The 23753-nt window shown below is 37.6% G+C and overlaps 3 long non-coding RNA genes across 3 annotated transcripts in view; 2 read left to right on the top strand and 1 right to left on the bottom strand.

Annotated features, from left to right (window-relative positions):
* Positions 1 to 5060: 5060 nt before the first annotated feature.
* Positions 5061 to 23753, bottom strand: part of LOC117196090 (uncharacterized) — a 21948-nt gene continuing 3255 nt past the window's right edge. The window contains exon 3 of the long non-coding RNA XR_007473002.1: positions 5061 to 5726. This is a non-coding gene — a long non-coding RNA (uncharacterized LOC117196090). The remainder of the gene's footprint in view (positions 5727 to 23753) is intronic.
* LOC117196086 (uncharacterized) lies at positions 14681 to 17896 on the top strand. Its single transcript, XR_004476086.2, has 3 exons — positions 14681 to 14909; positions 15256 to 15395; positions 16079 to 17896. It is a non-coding gene; the product is annotated as an uncharacterized LOC117196086 (long non-coding RNA).
* Positions 18905 to 23753, top strand: part of LOC125961899 (uncharacterized) — a 20002-nt gene continuing 15153 nt past the window's right edge. The window contains exon 1 of the long non-coding RNA XR_007473003.1: positions 18905 to 23713. This is a non-coding gene — a long non-coding RNA (uncharacterized LOC125961899). The remainder of the gene's footprint in view (positions 23714 to 23753) is intronic.

Below are 23753 nucleotides of genomic sequence, written 5' to 3'. Positions count from 1 at the left end.
CTATCTGAGGACTTTCCATGGCACCATGACAGATAGAATAAGAATCTCTGGTTTAGAAAATCAGGGTGTAAACCTACTCTTGTTTGTTCATTTGCCAATTTTTTTTGGAGGGGTGCCAAGTGGTTTAATTTTAAATCTGTTTTATGAAATCTTAGTGGAAAAATGATTTCCTTTCAAAGTAGAGAGTAAATTTTAAAAAATTTTGTGACTGCCATTGCATAGATTTAATTTTCCTGTTAGAAGTAGAGTTGTTGTTTTTTTTTAATCTCATATTGGATGTCATTCCTAAGTATAGACTCCTACTACCAAAGGGTCATCATGATAATTGGTATTCTTTCCAATTCCAGAAATATGAATTAGAGCAATCTTTAAGAGGAGAAATGACCTATACCAGGAGTCAGCAAAGTAAGGCAGGAGAACCAAATGGGTCCTGCTGCCTGTTTTTATAAATAAAATAGGTGTTATCCCCTATGGCTGCTTTTGTGCTACAGGAGCAGAGTTCCTGAATAGTGGCAACAGAGACTGTAGCAGTGGCAAAGCCTAAAATATTTATCATCTGGTCCTTTACAAAAACGTTTGCCTACCCCTGCCCGTATCATTCTAATTAAACATTTCTCAGCCTCAGCGCTATTGACATTTCAGGCTGGTTATTCTTTCTTGCGGGGGACCGTCTTTTGCATTGTAGGGTGTTTAGTAGCATCCCTGCCTTCCTCTACCTACTAGATGCCAGGAGACCTTTCCCCCCTCCCACAGTGGTGACAGTCAAAAAGATATTCACAATGTCCCGGTTGACATTCTAGGTATTCTAGATAGATGTATTCTTTCTTCTTGGTTAGAGGGGAGAGGAGTCCATACCTACATCTTGACTTAAGGTTCTCTCCCATTAGGAAGCTCTCCACTAGAGCATTCTTTTTCTTTTCAAAGCAGAGGATCGCTTCTGCTGTTTTATTAGTTCATCTGGCTTCCTTCGGTTTTTCAAAGAGGCAGAATACTACTGATCTCTATCTCTTGACTAAAAATGTCTTCAAAAACCTTGTACTTGTTAAGAAGTCACCACTTCCCTCCTTATTATTAAGTGCTATCCTCACTTCAAGCCCCAATAAGTGTAACAATTTTGACTTTCTACCATAGAAAAAGTAACAGTTGTGTAAATGCACAGATGTTATCACTGTTACTAGTTTCATTATTAGTTTCTGCTCTGACTTAGCTTGGGGCCAGTGTGTAAAACTATCTCCATTAAGAAATATAGTGAATAAGAAAGATTTATAGCAAGTATTCCAATCAGAATATCACTGTCTGAGAATGTGAATCTGCTTCCCTTCCTAAACTCTTCAATTAGTGGATTCATTTCTCTGTAAGTATGGCCTTAACAATATAATTATATTACAAGTATTTTTCTTTTCCCATCTTATCTTCATTTATTTAATGGCAAAGTCTTATACATATATGGATCCTGAATATTTCTTCCATCTTTCAAAACAAAAAAGTGACTTAAAGGAGAAACTAACTTACATTTTTGCATTTATTTTTAGATAGGATTATAATTTTAGCCATCAAAATAATATTGTAGTAATGGTACAATACTACATTGTACCATTACTACAATATGTGTACTTTCTGATCGAAGTAGATATTATCTTTTAATATTTATCTTGAGTAGATACGGGCAAATTGGTTCTGTGAAAAATCTTGGAGTCATCAGGTAAGAAATATTTATTTCCTCCACAGAGTCTAATCTAAGGTAGATGACATTTATACAAAGAAAAGGAAGCTATTTCATCACTTCAAAACGAACTGACATGACGTATAACTGCAAATATATTTTTTAAAAACCACACACACAGATTATTAAGAAAATGTAATTTAGTGGTCAGGACTAAATTAACTATTTAGATGAGTGAGAAGTGAGTTAAAAATAAATTCGTTAACTCCAATATTATAATGATCCACAGTTATCCTTTCTGACTTTTACCTGATGAGGTAAATATGACCTAATGTTCTAGAGGTTTGTTCCATACGTGTGATGACTGTGACATTGCCATGGATCTCAGCAAAATATTGTTTCTTTGGCACAATTCATGTTGTCATTACCATGATGCAACTTTAATTTTCATAGAGTTTAAATTAGAGAACCATCGGTGTTTAGTCAAGTTACAGTAAAACAATCCAACAGATTGTTTACTTTGGTATTAAAAATTCTTGTCAGGGGAGATATGTTCCTTTCTTATTTGGATATAAGAAATAACTTTTGAAGTGTCAGGAAAACAAACATTAACATAGTGTTTTCTCCAACACTAATGCCAAAGTGATCAAAATTCCTTATGACATGCAAGTTGGAAACATGTAATGTTTTCTTTATTTTGTCTTCAGTGATACAAGGTGGTCTCTTTTTTTCTTTTGTTCGACAATCAAATTTCGAGAGCCAGAAACTTTTACCCTCTCATACGTGCGTTGACAGTTACTGACCCTTTTAAACAAAGAGTAAAAAAAAAAAAAAAAATCAATCCAAACCCACAAACCAGTGTTTTTATTTTGAAGAAAAACAAACTTCTTTTTTTTTTCATGAAAGGGACAGAAAAAAGAAAGAAAGAAAGAAAGAAACCATAGCAAACAAATGTTTTGTGAGTCACAATTGCATGCTATTCACAGTGGTGGTGGTTATTATCCAATTATATGTGGTTTCTCCTGTATCATCTTGTCTGTGTATTTTACTGGTGTCATTTTGTTTATTTTTGCTTTATTTTAGAATTAGTATAACATATAGTATGTCTGAATGCATCAGTTAATTTCAGGTCCAATCTTGTGAATCTCCACACCCATTTTGCATAAAAGCTTCCACAGATCAGATGAAATCATGTGTTGACAATGTGCATGTATATAGTTGCTTAAAGTTCTAAATTTCTTATTTTCTTCCAGTCGCTTCATTTATATTCACTCATTTACATAATCAAAAAATATTTGGATCCTCATAATGTGCCAGAGGTGGTGCTTTCACATTATCTCATTTCATTCTTACACTGATTCTGTGGTGGCTATGTATTTATTCCCATTTTACAGATTAGGAAACCAAGGCTCTAGGGATATGGATTTATCCAAGGATTACATAGCTACTGAGTCTGGTTCTATGATCTGATCATCTTCTACAAGATATATTTGATTATCAATTTAGGTGGCTGTATTTGTACATTTATGTGATGGAAATAAAATAGTTTAATAAGTGAATTATAGTGTTCTTTAACTAAATCACTGTGAGGGAAAACCCTAGGTGAAATAATTTGTTGTTTTAAGTAAGAGCATAAATTTCTTAATTCTTAGGCTGTATATTCAAGACAATGTAACAATTGCCTGGAAGCTGAAATATTTAATTAATAAATTTTTTTTTTCTCTGTGACATTGTTGTAGTTTTGACTGATCTTCTGAGGGGATGTTTTGGCCCAACAGAATCCGTGGCCATAGGCTAGCCTATCTTCAAGCATCGAGGGTCTTTGGCTTCCTTTCTGCATTCTTTCTCCCTGCCACAGATGAAGAGATTAGCTATGTATGTGGCATCTTACTTAATTTTGTATAAATTGCACTGCATTTCTTCACATTTTTAAAAGCATTTAATTTCCTTTATTATGGTAAAATATACATAAAATTTACCATTTTAACCATTTTTAAGTGTGCAACCCAGTGACATCAAGCCCATTCACAGTGTCGTGTGACCCTTACCACCATCCAGTTCCAGAACTTTTTCATCATCCAGAACAGAAACTCCATACCCGTTAAACAATAATTCCCCATGCTCCCCTTGCCCCCAATATCTGGTAACCTCTGTTCTATTTTCTGTCTTTTATGAGTTTGACTCTTCTAGGTACCTCAGATAAGTGCAATCATACAATATTTGTCTTTTATGTGTCTGGCTTGTTTCACTTAGGATATGTTTTCAAGATTCATCCTGGTTATGACATGTATCAGAATTCCATTACTTTTTAAGGCTGAACAATATATCATTACATGTAGATACCACATTTTGCTTTTTCATTCATCTATTGACAGATATTTGGGCTATTTCCATTTTTTGGTTATAATGAATAATGCTGTTATGAACATTGGTGTACAAGTATCTGAGTCCCTGCTTTCAATTCTTTTGGGTATATAACCGGAAGTGGAATTGCTGGATCATGTGATACTTCCACCTTTAACTTTCTGAGGAAGCACCAAAATATTTCTACAGCTGCTGTAGAAATTTTTCCACCAGCAGTGGACCAAGTTTTTAATTGCTCCATATCCTTGCCAGGACTTGTTATTTTCTGTGCTTTATTTTTTTAATAGTAGCCATTCTAATGGGTGTGTCTTTAAGTTTTTAATATAATATTTTCCATGAATTATAATTAAAATATACCCATATATTTGTAGACGAATTTTTTTCTTTAGTTGATTTACAATGTTGTGTTAGTTTTAGATGTAAAGTGATTCAGTTATACATACATATATATTCTTTTTCAGATTCTTTTCCCTTATAGGTTATTACAAAATATTGAGTATAATTCCCTGGGCTATACAGTAGGTCCTTGTTGTTCATCTATTTTATATATAGTAGTGTGTATATGTTAATCCCAAACTCTTAATTTATTCCCCCCCCCATCCACTTTGGTAGCCATACATTTGTTTTCTATGTCTGAGTCTGTTTCTGTTTTGTAAATAAGTTCATTTGTATCATTTTTTAAGAGCCCACATGTAAGTGATATCCTATTATATTTGTCTTTGTCTGGCTTACTTCACTTAGTATGATAATCTCTAGGTCCATGCATGTTGCTACAAATGACATTATTTTATTCTTTTGTGTGGCTGAATAATATTCCATTGTGTGTGTGTGTATATATATATATATATATATGTATATATATATATATATATATACCACATCTCTTTTATCTATTCATCTGTCGATGGACATTTAAGTTGCTTCCATTCTAGACCAATTATATTTTGATAATACCATCTCCCAATTTCCATGTTTTGCTTCTGAATATAATGCTGAGGGCTTATTGTTGGGAGAATTTTCTGGGTGGGGGAAGAACATGTTTTGATGAGTCAAGCCTATCTAATATGACTCTTTCTACTCAAATATATTCCTGAGCCTCCTGAAATTAATTTTTATAGTTTATGACAATTTAATCTTTGTTTGGGTATTAGGCATAAACTCTGTACACTGTTAGAACACATTCTGGGAGACAAAAATAGCAGTAGATTTTTGCAGTGTAAAATTCCAGGGTGAAGCAAAGACACACAAACTGTAGGGCTTCCTTGGTGGCACAGTGGTTGAGAGTCCGCCTGCCGATGTAGGGGACACGGGTTCGTGCCCCGGTCCGGGAAGGTTCCACACGCCGTGGGGCCTGTGAGCCATGGCCGCTGAGCCTGCGCGTCCGGAGCCTGTGCTCCGCGACGGGAGAGGCCACAGCGGTGGGAGGCCAGCGTACCGCAAAAACAAAACAAACAAACAAAAAAAGGCACACAAAACTGTTAATTTTTTCAGGTGAATCAAATCTTCTTGCTCTTCTGCTTAAAATACAAACCAGATAGAGAAGATCATAAAAACAATTAGCAACAGCCTTTATAGTTTTGTATAAACATAATGCAAAGAATGTCATTCATCCCCACCCAGGGACAGACATGAACTCAGATAAACGCTGGAGGAATTGTTCCTCTGCATGCCCTGCTCCCCGACTTTCCTCCCATGAAATCTGCAAATGACAAAAAGAAAACAAGGCTTTGGGTAAAATGGCCAAAGAGAACCAAACCCAATAATGATATTTTTCTCATTACACCTAGGCTTTAGAAAATTGTGCTAAGAAAAGTGTTCTGGGGCCTAACTACAATGATGTTTTCATCGTACTATATGTTTTGAGAAAATAGAGTTTTGAGTGAAAACTGTTCATGGTCTTTCTCATCTAAACTGCATTGAAAAACGCTTCGTTAAAAGCATCAAAAAGTTGGAGTGAAAATAAGTTCTTGTTTGACTTACCTGCAAGAAGATATTAAAAGCTAAGACTTGGAGTTTGGTTAAATTCTTAAGTGGTTGGCCACATGTTAACAGATGTTGGATCAGATTGTTTATATTAGAGAATTTCTAATCTGTTTATGACACATAATGTTTTTGAAATTTCTGAAATACTATTTTCTCCACCTAAGCAAGAAATCTGTAATAGGGACAGAAACTTAAGTTATAAGATATATATATATCCAGTAATTGAAATTTAAGTATTGATTTGTCTGGATATTTTATATATATATTACTTTATATATATATAAAGTATTTACTATGTATATTTTTTCAATATATATATATAAAGTGTATATATATATATATATATATATATATATATATATATATATATATAGTGATCAATAACAAGGGCCTACTGTATAGCACAGGGAACTATATACAATATCCTGTGATAAAAAATCAGGGAAAAGAATATGAAAAAGAATATATATATATATGTAAAACTGAATCACTTTGCTGTACAGTAGAAATTAATACAACATTGTAAATCAACTATACTTGAAAAAAATAAGTTTTAAAAAAAGTCTTTACTTGGATTTATCATAATCTCAGCTAACAGAGAACCTGGTATATGGTAATAGTATATGAGAAAGTGAGAAACTTCTCAACTTAGGCCTAGAGGTTTAGGGAGGAAAAACAGTATTTTCCAGGCTGTACTGATAGGTAGAGGGCAATATATGGGGAGCTCCTGGGATTGGGGAGTGATTCTTCAAAGACTTGGTAGAAGGCGACGCGTTAATAGGAGCTATTTCTGGGGTCAGGATTGGAATTGACAGCTTCAGCAAGACTTTTTCCTCATCAAATTTTCTGACCCATCCCCCCTACCCAAAGTTCCTCCAGTCTGATGTATATGTTCCCCCTCTTTGCTCCTCTGTCCTACTGTATACTCTCTATCACGATACTCAGCCTACTATCCTCTAGATGAGAATCCTGGCAGGGCAAAAATAACCTCTTGGAATAGTGATATCTGTCTTCCAGAACATTCCTTGACACCGTTTCTCAACCACCACTTCTCGGTGGCTAAAGTGATTGATTTTGAGCTGGGTGAATTTGTTAAAAAAATCTAAGAATAGATTGGTCATTCTGCACCTGAGATATCAACGGCTGTGGCTGGCCATAACTATTTCATCACAGACCACGTACCCAAAGTGCTTACTGATTTCCTTTGGTTGGTGTGAAATATTTTTTAAAGAGCCCATCCCTAAAGTGATGGAAAATGGACAGATGGAAATTTAGGGAGCCCTGTGTGAGAATGTATATGTTTCAAATTGTCATTTACGGATTTACTTTGGTAATATGGTTTATTGGTGGATGGAAGGTTTGATTCTTGAGAATCTTTGAAAGCTTTCAGACATCTTCCTCTATGTGTATTTCTTATATACATTTCTATTTATAATCACTCTCCACTCCCTCCTCCTGATTTCTTACTCCCTGCAGAGTCAGGACTGGGCTTAGACAGTTTATTCTTCAGAAGGAGGTTTCTGCCACAGCAGGACTCTACCTCTCCCCGCCGCACCCCACCCCGCACCTCCCACACAAAGGCTGGTCATTCTGGAGAGGTGTGTGCAGTGGTGATAAGGGTAGGGAAGAAGGTGCCCCAGCAGTGAGATGTTATCCCTAGGGTAGGAGAGAAGGAATTCTTTTTTTTTTTTTTTTTTTGCGGTACTCGGGCCTCTCACTGTTGTGGCCTCTCCCGTTGCAGAGCACAGGCTCCAGACGCGCAGGCTCAGCGGCCATGGCTCACGGGCCCAGCCGCTCCGCGGCATGTGGGATCTTCCCGGACCGGGGCACGAACCCGTGTCCCCTGCATCGGCAGGCGGACTCTCAACCACTGCACCACCAGGGAAGCCCCGAGAAGGAATTTTTGAATTATTGTTGCCTCCACAGCTTGTTAGATTTATCATCTCCACTTCATATATATTTTGCTCTTGTTGAAACTTATTTTGGAATTCTTTGCAGTTCTGTACTGTATCTATCAAGGTTTTCATATGAGATGCATTTTATTTCTCATATTCTTGTGTCTGTGTGAATATCTCACTGACCCTGTGCAATTGTGACCCAGGAGGCAGCCTCAGCTGAAGGATACTGAGTTGGGAATAGCAAGTGTCAATTAACCCCTCAAATTACCATCCTCTAAACTAGGTTATACTAAGAAGAATTTTATTTCTTTATAATGAAAAGTCTTTACAGAAAGAATATTATGAAAAATATCATGCTGCTTGAATGCAGAGTTCTTACGGTGTATCTATGTGGACATTTTAATCAAATATGGTCAATGATACTAGGAATATTTCATCTAAAATATGAGAGACACAGCTACTCAGGTATGACCCACTCTGTGGTCCTCACCATGTGACCTCATCTGCTAGGTCCAGACAGCTTTACAAGATGTTTCTGATGATAATAATAATAATGGCAACTACTTATTAAAATATTCACCATATTATACACTATGCTAAAAGATTTACATGCCTGTGTCATTTGGTCCTTCCAATACTTTATGCAGTAAGTACTATTATTAACCTCATTTTGCAGAAGGGGGAACTGATGCACAGTAAGGTTAGGGAGCTTACCCATGATCAGCATCTAGTAAGAAGCGGAGCTGGGCATTGAGCCCTGATTCTAGAGTATGTCTTTATATGACACCGTGTCCCAAGATGAACCTATGCTATGGCCTCTGTTCCACTTTATTCTACCCGCCTCCATGCTGTGTTCACTTTAATCTGTAACTGAACCAAATCCCATCTTGTTTATATCAGACACCCTGGAAACTCGCCTGCCCATGAAGTCCCCATGGCTGCAAGCAGCAAACTTTCATCTGAAAGGAAGAAGGTGCTGACCTAAATCAAATAGACTGGCAGTTATTTCTCCAGCACAAATGGATTAATTTGGATCAACAAAGAACTGCAATTCTGGGTCTGCAACCATGGCGAGCCTCGAGCAAGTCCCAGCAGGGAGAGAAGAACTGTTTTAAAGAAGGGGAAAGGAAGTTGGGAGGGCTGTGGTAAACAAAGAATCCATTGGAGGAATTGAGTGTTCAAAGTATTGTGGCTTTTCATTGGCTGAGTCCTGACAGTCTCTCATTGGCTGAGCTCTTGGCAAGAAAGAGGAGGAAGTCTTTCTTCTTTCTGGTGGCTCTGATCTCTAGCAGAGCATGCCCCCTTTCTTGTCACCTGATTCTATTTTAATTGAGGTTTCCGTTTTATTAATTTTTTTACAAAGATTAATTGTTTGCTGAGATGAATGTGTATAAACATAAGTTTATTAAATGGAAGTCTCTGTGTAAACTCTTTTTCCTTCAATTTTCAACACTTAAAATTTATTAGAATTTATTAGAGCTTTTATAAAAAATCATGTATTTTTCCAAACAAATGATGTGTTTTTAACCTAATGAAAAGTGCACCAAGCAACTTCACAAAACTTTGGAAGGAAATACAGTTCAAACAGCGACCAGCAAAGAGTAGATGTAAACTAAGCTCTAATTTTAGCTATTTCCATTAGAATAGAATCATATTAATTATAAATTCATTTTAGGTTGAGTATAGTTGTCAACCCAGAAAAAAACGAACAAACAAAAATAGAACAGAAAAAAAAATTGGCAGAACGAACAAGGATAAATCTCACTCGTTATCTCTTATCTTCAACTCCATCTCTATCTGTACATCTATAAGTGAAATAATGGCTATCATTCTAATGTTGCAGTGTCATCAATCTGATAACTCTCAAGAGAAGGGCATGTTTTCCTTTGGTTTTCTTTTTGGCAGTTGTGACCTTGATATACTGGGGAAAGATTGTGTTTACTTTTTAAATAATTAATTATTTTATTTTATTTTATTTATTTTTGGCTGCATTGCGTCTTTGTTGCTGCACGCGGTCTTTCTCTAGTTGCGGCGAGCGGGGGCTACTCTTCACTGTGGTGTGTGGGCTTCTCATTGCGGTGGCTTCTCTTGTTGCAGAGCATGGGCTCTAGGTGCACGGGCTTCAGTAGTTGTGGCATGCAGGCTCAGTAGTTGTGGTGCATGGGCTTAGTTGCTCTGCAGCATGTGGGATCTTTCTGGACCAGGCCTCGAACTCATGTCTCCTGAATTGGCAGGCGGATTCTTAACCACTGTGCCACCAGGGAAGCCCGAGTTTGCTTTTGAGAACAAAGTTACTAATTGGGAAGGTGCCCAGTGACCATAGCTGTAATCGGTAGTGATTTCATTCAAATTTGCTTGCAGGGGAATCTGATCTGATCCTTGGTTCTCTGATTACATAAGCAATGAACCTAAGCTTTGTCATCTCACAGGGTATTTAAAAGGGGAAGTAGAATTTCAAACCCCTCTGCTCCTCAATCACATTTGGTTTCCTTTAGAATCAAAAATGATCATAATATTTTCTCATAATGTATTCTAAAACCTCCTCCTTCATCTTAAATAATGTTCCTCTTCCATTTATCATATTGCTTCTTACACTGCTCTTTTTCTCAAGATCAGTCTCTGAGATTGTTAATTTTATTTATCAATATTTTGTTCAAAGAATCAACTTTGGATTTGTTCCTTTCTATTAACTTTTAGATTATTTTAAGTTTATTATTTAATTTCTTATTTCTTATTATTATTACCTTAAAATATTTCCTAAATTTTATTTTCTTTGGGTTTATTTTATCGCTATTTTAATAATTTCTTGTGTTGGATATTTAGCCCTTTAATTTTTAACTCTTCTTTTCTAATATAAGCATCTAAGGTTATAGATTTTCCTCTAACATTATTTTAGCTGCATCTAATGAGTTTTCATATGTATAATATTTCTTGATCATTTAGTTTTAAATGTTTTCTAACTCCCATCCTACTTTCTTCATATTGTCTAAAAAGCAAAGATTATTGTATCATTTTACTACATAAAAATATTTGTTGATTTACTGTTGCTTATTCATTTATTCAGTATTATTATTGAACACCAATTGTATAGTAATGTGTTAGACCCTCTCTAGGTGCTGAATATACACTGTTGAATAAGAAAAACACAGTCCTTAGCCTCATGGAATTTAAAGTCTAGATTCCTAAAAATGGAATAGCATTAAAATAATAAAATATTTCTTGTCAAAAATGTTAAGGCATGAGATATCTGCCACTGATTTAGTATTTCATAGGTAGAGGAAATTGTATTGGCTTCCACCTGGCCTTTCCTACCATGACAACCCTCACTCCCACATCAGGGAATCAATGCAAGGATTCTGCCAGCAGCTAAGTACATTTATTCTAATTATGTGTTCTAGAACTGGGGAAATAACTACAGGATGGGCTCACAGACCCACTGGGCCCACTGTGAGATGAACCTGAGTTAAATTCCATTGATTTCCTGACCTCCATAGGCCCCTTCTTTGACGGTGGGCCACAGTGACGTTTTGGGTCTCTTGGAATTAGTGTCAGTCCAGAGCCAGTGTCCAGAACTCCAGAAAGGCACAGTTACCCTGGTAAAAGGCTGTAGGTCCCTTTGGGGAAGGCTGGAAGAAACATGAACAGTATAAAGTTTGGGTAGTGTACCAGGGCCTTTCTCCTAGGAACCTGGGTCTGTAAACGGGCTTATGTCTGGGAGATAACTGAGAAACCATGACTTTGTTTTTATGATTCTGACGAGACTTTTGTTCATCTGACCTGGAAATTTTCTGTGTATATAGATCGAGGAAGCACTTAGTAGGCTTCCTATCTATTTCACTTCTAGAAGCACCATGATCCATTAGCCAAATGCCATGGATATATACAATGTAGACTCTTGACTGATGCTTTAACTCTACTATCCGTTATGATAACACGTGCACCATGCCTCTGGAGGTTGAATGCTGCCAGTTGACCCCTGCCATGCTGGGATCCAATTATTCCCATTGTATTTAGGTTTCCTGATTCAGTGACTTCAGTGTCTGCTAAGGTCTGGCCTGCAAACAAGAGTGGTCACGGAGCTCTTCAAGGATACCGAATCTCCCTTCACAAATTTCTTTCTCACATTTGTGGAGAGTAGGTTTGTTTGCTAGACTCTCCCATCGTGTGAGAATAAGCCTTATAAGTAACAAATCGACTCTAACATTCCAGTCTTTCCAAACTTTTCAATCCCTTCCTCTACATTAAAGTAAGGCAGAGGTAACATTTCTCAATGGCTCACTGTGGACCACATTTTGGTCCATGGTTTGGCCAACAAAACACACCGTTAGAACCCTTCCTAACGCCCTGGGCTGCAACACTGAATGCAGAATCTAAGCTCATGAGCTCATATCAATACATTTGGCCTGATCCCACTTTATGTTCCTCCCACCATTATCCACACCCTCAGTGTCCATTCCCACACACTTCCCTCAGATTTCCATCTAAATTAGAAAACCCATGCAGTTCTTCTGGAATGTAGCATACCTTCTCATGGGTCACGCTTTGTACCTCACCTTTAGAGGCCCACTGTGATGTGAATCTAGTTACAGGTCTAGAAGCAAAGAGGAGTGTTCAGGGGGTTCTGAGGAGAATCAGGATAGTCTTTTATGGCAACTGCCTCAGGGGAGTTGATTACAGCTTCCTCAGGCAATGCAGGTTTAATCCCCTTTGACAGGGGTGAAGAGGCTGTTACCTACCATTGGCGATGGGAAAGCCTCTCCCTCTGGGGGTGGGGAGGCTGCTTCCAGTAGCAGAGAAGACTCATCAGAATTTAGGGGTTCAATGTCTCTCGTTTCATCTGGGTCTTCCCATACCAACTTAGAGCATCCCATTCTTTCCCAATTTATATCCTTACTTTCACAGTAGATATCCTGTGAGGATGGGAGTGCAACTTGTAATTCAACCAGTCACAAGATAAGATTCTGTGTTTGATTTTCAGCAATCCTCGCCCCGTGGCTACAGGAGATAAAGCTCTCTTTAGGGCACTAGTAGACACTTTCAAGTCTTTGAAGCAGTACTTGAGCTGGGAATTCAAATCCCTGAGCTCATCCTTTACTTTCACCACTTTGTCCAGTGACATTAGGAACAACCAGGCAATCTCATTCTATTTGTTAGTTTTCCCAAATTGTTTGAAAGTATCATATACACAGTCGCCCACCTCCTTGCTTCTTAGGAGTGGTTGATGTGGTGTATCCAGTGGAGGTATTTTGCATATCTCTATTGCCAGATCAGTCCACGGACTATCAATTCTTTCTTTACCACTAGGAATAGAGTAATTATCATTTTTAAATCTAATCAGATTAGAGAGTCGATACCAGAAACTCTTGAAACAATTTGGAAAACTCATCCTTAAACTTCTGTTCCTCTAGAACCGCTCTTGGTACCAAAATATATATTATTCTGGGTTCTCCATAGATATAGAACCAAAAGGATGTGTGTATGTGTGTGTGTGTGTGTAAAGAGAGAGAGAGAGAAAGAGAGAGACTGATTATAAATTTTTGGCTCAAGTAGTTATGGAGGTTGAGATGCCTTAAGATCTGAAATTGGCAGGCTAGAGACCCAGGTGAGCCAGTGGTATAGTTCCAGTCTGAATCTGAAGGTACGAGAACCAGGGCCACCAAGGATGTAAGTTCCAGTCTGAGCCTGAGTCCAAAGGCAGGAGAAGACTGAGGTCACATTTGAAAACTGTCAGATAGAGAGGAATTCTTTCTTATTTACAAGAGGTTAGGTCTTTTTGTTCTATTCAGGCTTTCAACTGATTGGGTGAGGCCCCACCCACATTCAGAAAAGCAATCTACTTTACTCAGTCTCCTGATTCAAATGTTCATCTCATCCAAACACACCCCACAACATACCCAGAAGAATGTTGATCAAATATCTGGGCCCCCTGTGGCCCAGTCAAGTTGACATTTAAAAATTAACCATCACAGATGGTAAGAGTTTAAGTTGCCTTCGGACCAAGAGTTGGAAGCTTCCAGCTGAAGTTGGCATACCGAGTAGATGAAAAATCCTGGATTCTCAGTACTCTGCAGCAGCCATGACAGCCCTGAAAGCTTCCATGAGAACTATTACATGAGGAAACTAAACTTATAGCTTTAAAAAAAATTTATTTTATTGACGTATAGTTGATTTACATAAACTTATAGCTCTTTAAAGCCATTCTTATTTTATTTTCTGTGTCTGCCTTTTAAGTAATATCACAATTGTGTTTTTCCTTTTTGGTTCTTGAATATATGGGCTTTGTTTAAAGGAATTCAGAGTGAAGAAAAAAATGTTAAATTCTTTTGGAAATGTGGATTTTTTTCCCTATATGCGTGACAGTATGAGGATGTGGATAAAAAAAGAGATTTGTGGGAAAAAAGACCTGCGTTTTCTTAATGGCTTTTAAGACAGTTTATAAGGCTATTTTGCCAAATACAAAATAGAATGTGATGTAGAGACAAAATTCTGTCTGTAATTCTCAGTTCTTTCTTTCTTAAATTGGTGAAAAGTTAGCTACAGAAGCACCATGTTGTGATCTTTGAGCCAACACTGGCTCTGCCTGGGTGTTGAAATATTTGTTCTGAGTAATCTTACCTTACAGTGTTGAGGTTTGCCTGTGTGTTTACTTTTTATTAGACATGTACCAATCTGACTAGTTTGAGTTTTATTGGCACTTATAACCATGAGAAGATCACTGACTCATGACAGCAGAATTTTAGATGATTCATTCAATTCACTAATCAAAATTAGTTCAGCAATAATTACATTAGAGAACCAGTAACTAACTTACCTTTTCTTATTTAAAGGCACCTGAATTAGTTGGTATCAAGGCGCTGCAACATTTATATTTATTGAAATATAATTTACATAAAATAGAATACACACATCTTGGGTGTTGCAGTGAGTTTTGACAACTGTATAAACCCATGTAACATTTGTCTGTGTCACAAAGAATGGACTGGAAGGAAGCAAGACCGGAGGTATGTTAAAGACCATTGCTTGAATCAGGATGGTAGGGCTTATGAAAAAAGACTTGAATTAAGAGATATTTCAGAGGTAGTTACATCAAGGAGGTGAATGGGTATCAGTGGTAAGGAAGAAAAATAACTCAAAGATATCTCCAAGATTTCTTATTGAAGCAACTGGCCATACGGTAGTACTATTTCCTGAGATTGAGAGTACTCAGAGGGCTGAAAATGAATGTGTGTGTGTGTGTGTGTGTGTGTGTGTGTGTGTGTGTGTGTGTGTGTGTGTGTGTGTGGTAGGGAGAAGCAGAGATGGAAATGTTGACAATTTTTGACGTATAGATTTTTTTGGTGCTTGCAGGACATTCAAATGATGATGTCTGCAAGACACATATCTGGAGCTCAAGAGAGAAAATACTTGAATGGAGATATAAATTTGCTCATCATCAGCAAATATATGGTTATTGAAAGATAGCAGTGGATAAAATTGCCTGCAAAGAGGTGTGTAGTTTTGAGGCTAATTAGTATATTTTTTTCCCCAAAGTGGGTTCCACGATAGACTAGTTCTATTAGATACTCTGAATAAAATTACTTTGTGGTCAAATAAGTTTAGAAAATGTATCACATAGTACCCTACTCTTGAAGATGTATGAGATACATTATTGGATTAAAGACCAGGAAGTCCAGACGTATCAAAATATGTTTCACTTTTCGAAATGCTATGTTTCCCAAACACCCGCAAGTGTCATACAATGGGAGAAGGAAACCAAATCCTACCAGTTTTCTCCCTTGGGGTTTCACCTTGTGGATGACCCCCGTCCAACCAACTTGCCTCTGGCAATTGGAGTTCACTTTCCAATAACAGAAGAATGCACAAGTCTTTATGCCTAGAGTTGCAATACAATCAAGTATTTTTGTTTGTTTCTGTTTTCCAAATACTTAACATCATATTTAAAGCAAATTCTGGGTTCCATGCCTGACATATATACTCATTTTATTTTCTAAACTCAGTTTAAAATTTAATGTCAGTGTTACTGTTTGAATACAAAGATAACTCTGATTTTGCTTTATTGTAGTACAACAGCAGAATACACCAAATCATTTAAAGATGTTTTTGAATATAGTTGATATTCTTTTTTCTTTCCTTCTTACCTAATATTTTTATGACATTGAAAATGTTATAGCAGGACTTCCCTGGTGGCGCAGTGGTTAAGAATCTGCCTGCCAATGCAAGGGACATGGGTTTGAGCCCTGGCCTGGGAAGATCCCAAATGCCCGCGGAGCAACTAAGCCTGTGCGCCACAACTGCTGATCCTGCTCTCTAGAGCCGGCAAGTCACAACTACTGAGCTCACAAGCCACAACTACTGAGCCCATGAGCCACAACTACTGAAGCCCACACGCTCCTAGAGCCCGTGCTCCGCAACAAGAGAAGCCACGACAATGAGAAGCCCACGCACAGCAACGAAGACCCAACACAGCCAAAAATAATAAATAAATAAATAAATTTATTTCAAAAAATAAAAAAGAAAATGTTATAGCAGCAGGTGGTTGCCAAATCTTTCCAATGGGACAATGAAGCCAGGCTGTGGAGATCTGCAGTGCCTATTCAATTAAACAGGATTATTTTATAGTTTAACAAGGGAATAGGCATCCAGGTATGGTATTTTAAAGTAAAATTAACTGGAATACTCCTCCACATTTCTGCTGGAGTTATCTTTCTCAGAGATCTGATCAAGCACTTCTGCTTTAAAATCTTTAATGACCAACTACAGGAGACACCTAATCTTTGAATAGGTTAGAAATACTAATCTGATTTCATGTACTTTCTTAATCTCATCTCCCATTTTTTTTATCAAGATACAATTGACGTACAGCACTACATAAATTTAAGATGTACAGCATAATGATTTGACTTACGTACATCATGAAATAGTTACCACAATAGTTACCATCTCATTTTCCTGTGATGAGAATTTTTAGGATTTACTTTCTTAACAATTTATATATAATACATACTTTCTTGACAGTTTTATATATTATATATTATATATATATTTGTATATAATATACAGTTATATATATAATATACATGTGTTAATTATATCAGTCGTGTTGTACATTACATTCCTAGTACTTATTTATCTTATAGCTGGAAATTCGTGTGTTTGACCATCTTCATCCAATTCCTCCTTCCCCCACCACCACCTCTGGTAACCATAAATCTGATCTTTTTTTCTATGAGTTTGTTTGTTTTTGAAGTATGAAGGATCTACAACACTACGTTATTTCCTGGTACACAACACAGTGATTCAGTATTTCTGTACATTTCAAGATGATCATTAGGATAAATCTAGTTTCCCTCTGTCGCCATGCAAAGTTATTACATAATTATTGACTATATTCCCACACTATACATTTCATACCCATGACATTTGTAACTGAGAGTTTGTACCTCTTAGTCTCCCTCACCTATTTCTCTCCTCCCCCACCTGCCTTGCTGCTGGCAACCACCTGTTTGTTCTCTGTATCTATGACTCTGTTTCTCTTTACTTATGTTTGTTCATCTGTTTTTAGATTCTACATATAAGTGAAATTACACAGTATTTACCTTTCTTTGTTTGACTTATTTCACTTAGCATAATATCTTCTAGGTCCATCTATGTTGTCACAAATGGCAAGATTTCATTCTTTTTTTATGACTAATATTCCAGTGTGTGTGTGTGTGTGTGTGTATCACATCTTCTTTATCCATTCATCTATTCATGAGCATTTAGGTTGTTTCCACATCCTGGCTATTGTAAATAATGCTGCAATGGACATAGGGTATGCATATTTTTTCAAATGAATGTCTTCATTTTCTTTGTATATAACCCCAGGAGTGGAATTGCTGGATTGTATGGTAGTTCTATTTTTAATTTTTTGAGGAACCTCCATACTGTTTGCCACAGTGGCTGCACCAATTTACATTTGCACAGATTTCACGTACTTTCTTAATCTCATCTCCCACTTCTTTCCAGACTCCTCCCAGAACTTCTCTCAGATACAATATGGACTCATTATTCTCTGTCCCTATATTATGCTCTCATTCTCCATGTCTTTGCTTAGAATTTTTTTCATTACCTCATTGCCTTCATTCTCCTTAAATATACTCATTAAATTCAGACTTCTACAGACAGAAGGAATAACTTTTCCACTGTTACAGCACTAATCATGTTAGGAAAACTAAGTGCATATGTGTACCTCTCTCCCACCATAGATTGTGAGCTTCTCAAGTAGGGGTTGGCAAACTTTTTCGGGAGAGGGCTTTGCAAGCCAATCGTACCAGTGTCAACTACTAAATTAAGCCATCTTAGTGTGAAAGCATCCCTAGATAAATATCTAAAAAATGAGTGTGGCTGTGTTCCTATAAGACTTTACTTATGGACAGAAATTTGAATTTCATATAATTTTCACGTGTCACAAAATTTTTTTTTCTTCTGACTTTTTTCCCCAACCATAAAAAATGTAAAAACTCTCTTTAGCTCATGGACCATATGAAAATAAGCTTGGTCCGTGGGCCGCAGTTTGTTAACCCTGTTCTAAATGGTAAGTCTATCTTATATTTATTTTCATACACTGCTGGCAATGAACAAAATACCTGGCACTGAATTAATGTTTGCTAAAATGAATCATATGGAGACAAATGATTTTCATTTTATGTTATCTTCCATCAGAAACTGCTGTGGTGGGATAGAGTAACATTTTTAAAATTAACTGAAAATTAACTAGAAAACCAGTTCTAAATTTCAATCTTTGTTTAAAAAAATCTTTCTGATGTGCTATTCCAATTTTCTGCCCTTGTAAGTACAGTTCAGTGAATATATTTAATGATTATCTTGCAGTGCCCCTAGGTCATGATTAAAGATAAGAACTCTCATTTTGCAGCCGAGCAAATGTAGATACTGAAGGTTTAGCTAATTGTGTGTGTATGAGGACTGGGATTTACTCTAGAAATTGCTTTTTTTTTTCGGTACGTGGGCCTCTGACTGTTGTGGCCTCTCCCGTTGCGGAGCACAGGCTCCGGACGCACAGCCTCAGCGGCCATGGCTCACGGGTCCAGCCGCTCCACGGCATGTGGGATCTTCCCGGACCAGGGCACGAACCCGTGTCCCCTGCATCGGCAGGCGGACTCTCAACCACTGCGCCACCAGGGAAGCCCCTAGAAATTGCTTTTTTGATGCCAATGTTAAATCTCTGCTATATACTTGTTTTCTAGTGACCTCCGTTTTTTGTGTGTTTTTTTTTTTTAATAAAGTGGGACATAGGAAGAAAAACCAAACCAAAACAAGACTAATTACTAAAAGGTTCTTAATAGTTGAGTTCCAGTTTTACTACTTCCTATACAGGGAACTCTGAACATTGGTGCCATTGATTTTTTCTGTCTTGCTTCTTACCCCCTCACCCAAGAGAGTTAAAAGTGCAATGTTGGTTAAGGAGAAAATATTGAAAGCAAGCAAGTCTGTAACATTGATGTAAGGAGAAAAAAATCACAGGTCTCTGTAGCATAAATGCCTAGTTTTAATTACGCAGGTGAAGTTTTCCTTTAAATTAGACTGCCAAAATGGAAACTCAGAATAGTATACTAGAACAGTCTAGGAGTCCCTGCAGAGGGCAGAAGCACAGAGCCTTGTGGTTTTTTCCACCCAGAGTTCAGATGAGCACTTTCTTCAACTCAGATAGATTCTCTATCTTATTTTCCAGCCTGGTGCAGTGGAAAAAGCACTCATTTGGATCAGAAGGACTCGAGTCCCTATCTCTCTCTACAAATTCTTAAATATTTGCTAATATTAATATTTATTCCATAATACTGCAGTGAGATTTAATACTATAACATTAGATAATCCCATACATGGAGTCTCAGTAGGTATGTGGTCCCTCTACCAGCCCACTTAACCATCTAATATAGAACAATAAATATAATACTGGTTTCTATTTCTCATCATGTTGTTGTCTATTAAGAATAAGAACCTCAAAAAAAAAAAAAAAAAAGAAAGACCACCTCAAGAGATGGTCTTGTTCAGCCATTGTGCTCTACTAGAAGAGGCATCATCTCCAGTTTTACAGATACAACCACTTAACAAATACAACCAAGACATAAAAAAGAATTAATTAACTTGTCCAAGGTCAAGCATATCTTTCTATTCTAGATTGTCAGGAGTTCAGTGCCATTCTTGAGAGGGTTGTCATTGGGAGAGATTGATTTGGCTCATAAATCCTGAGAAGCTAAATGCAATGAGGGGAAGTTTCGGACAAGGGCCAGCCTGAGCTCAGTTGTAGCTCTTCTGAACTCAAGACACAGAATGGGAAAATTGACACCAAGGTGGTCGCCCAGGGAATATGCTCTGAGAGGTGTCAAGGAAGACCCTCTGGCAAAATGTATCCTAAGTGCCATTGTTTGGAATTTCATAAGAGTTCCATCTTTTGGGTTAAGCTGGGCCCTTAACTTTTTTCTTCTTTTTTCTATTCATTCAAGGATTGTTCATTGAGCATTAATAATGTACTAATGCAGTATTAGGGAATGGAACAAAAGAAAATAAAACTGGGTCAGCTATTAAGATGTTCACAGTCTAATGAAGGAGACAGAGAAGAATAATAATGACAAAAGTAGCTAACATTTTCCGCATGCCAGACACTGCAAAATAATTTATAGCTATTTTCTCTCCTAACTCTCATATCAGACCTAAGAATTAAAAGCTATTTAAAACCCCATTTTCCAGAGGAAAATGGAATCCTGAAGGGGTAGACAATATTTTAAGGAAACTGGCCTAGGTTAAGTCCATGGGAATAAAGATGGAGAGGAAAGGATAAAGAATCAACCAAGACTGTTTCCTAATCCTTTACTGGTTGCTGTTTCTAATATCATTTGCAAGTTTCTCCTCTTCTCACCAACTTTCTGATGTTGGAAAGTCCCAGGGCTCACTCCTTATTTTTTACTTGTCTATTCTTATGTTCTTGCTTAGTGAACTTAATTTAATCCTATAACTGTAAAAACCATCCATATGCTGACGATTCCAAAATTAATTTCTCTAGCCCAACCTCTTTCTCATACTCCAAACTTATATATGCAACTGCCTGCATAAAACCTACACTTACTTAGATATCTAGTAGACACCTCAAACTTAATATGTTCAAAGATGAACTCAGCTTCCCCTAGACCTGCTCCACCTACCCCAGTTTATAACTCTATCCTTCTAGCTGTTCAGGACAAAAATCTTGGAGTCATTCCTGACTCCTCTTGTCCTCATTCCCCATATTTCAATCTGTCAAGAAATCTCGTTGAAGAGTAACACCGCCAGTTAATAAGACACTTTGTCACCGTGTATATTCCGATATGATGCATAGAGAAAGAAATACATCTTGTCTGTCATATTTTTTTTGCCAAAAATGCAATCCAATTATGAGAAAATATCAGACAAACCTATATTGTGGGACATTCTACAAAATAACTGACCATTACTCATCGAGAATGCCAAGGTCGTGAAACACAAGGAAATACTGAGGAACTGTGTGTCACAGATTGGAGGAAATTATGAAGACACAAGTACTAAATGCAGTGTGGGATCCTGGCACAGAGAAATGACATTGAGAGAAACCGGAGAAAGTTGAATGAAGTTTGTAATTTAGTTAATCGTATTGTATCATTGTTAATTTCCTGGTTTTAAATAATAACAACTGCAATTAAGTAAGTTGTAAATATTTGGGGAAGCTGAGTGATGGGTATATGGGAACTCTCTCTTTTTTTTTTGCAACATTTCTGTAAGTCTAAAATTATTTCAAAATGAAGGGAAAAAGAAGACCAAGACTAAAAAGAAAAAGAAATCTTGTTGGACCTTCCATTGGAATTTATGTAGAATCTGGTCACTTCTTCTAACCTCTGTTGAAACCACTTTGATTCAAGATATAATTATCTCTCACTTGGATTATTGTAATAACCTTCTAATTGGTCTTTTTGTTTCTGTTCCTGCTTCCTCAGTTTCCAGTGCAGTAGCCGGAATAATTCTCTTCTAAGTAAAAACATGAAATCCTACATTTTTTCCACGTTGGACTTTGGTAAAAGTCAAAGTTCTTACATGGAAGCCCAAGACCTCATACCCTCTGGCCCTCAGTTGCCCCTCTGGCCTCCTCTGGTACCACTCTCCCACCCTTTCACTTGCTTCAGCCATACTGACCACTTTGCTGTTCTGTGAACAGACCAGGAACATTCTCATTGGACAACCTGTGCACTGGCTGTTCCCTCTGCCAGGGAACATTCTTCCTCCAGATACCATCATGGCTATGCCCCTGTGCTTGAATAGCACATCTCAGTGAGGCCTACCTGCCCTCTTTGTTAAAAGTTTCAACCCCGACTGCCCACTCATGTGTCACTCCCAATCCTCTTAATTCTACTTAAAATTTTTTTCCCATTACACTTCTCATTCTCTAAGAGACTGTTTAAGTTACTTATCTGTCATCATCATTGTCATCGTTATCATTGTCATCATTATCACCATTATTAGGAAGGGTCCGGTCTGTCAAAACTTGAATGTAAACTCTAGGAGGGCAGGGCTCTTTTCCCACTTTGCTTGCTGATATATCCCAAGAGCCTAGAAACATTCCTGGCACGGAATAGGCATTCCATAGATACTTGTTGATAAACTGAATAGAAGGTAGAATAGACAAGAATTGAACATTGCTTTGATGGTAAAGGAAAGGATAGGGTGTATCGAAATTCTATGACTATGGATCTGGGTTATGGGAAGGAAGACTGCTCCACTAGTCAGTACAGAAAGACAGATTGACAATGGAAGATATCGGTTGACTATTCCTGTGCACATGTCCAACATATTGTTCAATGTGTAGCTCTGCAACTCAGGGTAGAGATCTGGGGTGGAGAGAGAAATTTGGAAGTCTTCTCCTGTAATGGTAGGCTTGAAAAGAACGAGAAAAGGAAGGTCTCTTGCAGTTTTGAATATCCTTGTTTATAATGACCAGGTCCTCACAGGAGGAAGTCTGAGTGATGTGGAGCTCTGGAAGGCTGGGGTGGGTGTGGATGGAGAAGATCACAAAGGAACGTGACTGGGTGCCTGAGACACACTTTACCTACTTCCCAATTTGACATAAGGCCAAAGGTTGAGGGAGGGGAAGGATTAGAGAATGCACATAGCAGTTCCTTGTCATTTAAGGTAAAGCAGAACCAAAAGGTGATAGGGCAGAACCCCTAATGCCTTACCCAAAATGGAGCAAATCAGACTTAACATATGTGCAATTTTTGTATTATCACTGAGCTGCAGTTAGGGGAGGGTGTGGGGACACTAATGAGGTGTGGGGGGAGGATCATGGCCTAGTTCTTAATCTCCTAAACTTTAACAGCCCAAGGAGCACTCTGTGGTGTTTCTCTCAAGTCTCTCAGGCTATCACCTTGTCCCTTCTTCAGAGCATAATTTTGTCATGAAAGCTTTCACTTGGCAAGAATCCGATTCATCAAGAAAGATAGAACTCTGTGCTTGCACGCTTCAAGCAGAGGGAAAGTCTACTTTGGCAAGCTTTACAAGGAAAGAGAGAAAAGAAAATAAGAGCCATAAATCAACTGGAGGCCAGAATACAGGATTAAAGATACTCGATCCATTTCAGAAAGGACTTCTGCTTGCATATGTTTACCTAATGACCCTTTCTTCCCCTATCGGCCTGTAGATCCTCCCTTCGTTTGAGCTGGGCAAGTGACATCTCACGTCACAGGCTGCCTCGGGGAAAGAGGAGACTGCATGGAGACTGGCGTAGGTTTACTCCTCTGTCACCCCTGTGAGTCCTTGTTCCTAGGCAATGTCCACTTTGAGAATTT

Source organism: Orcinus orca, chromosome 18 (assembly GCF_937001465.1).
Source record: "Orcinus orca chromosome 18, mOrcOrc1.1, whole genome shotgun sequence".
NCBI lineage: Eukaryota > Metazoa > Chordata > Mammalia > Artiodactyla > Delphinidae > Orcinus > Orcinus orca.
This window is presented reverse-complemented; position numbering and strand designations above follow the sequence as displayed.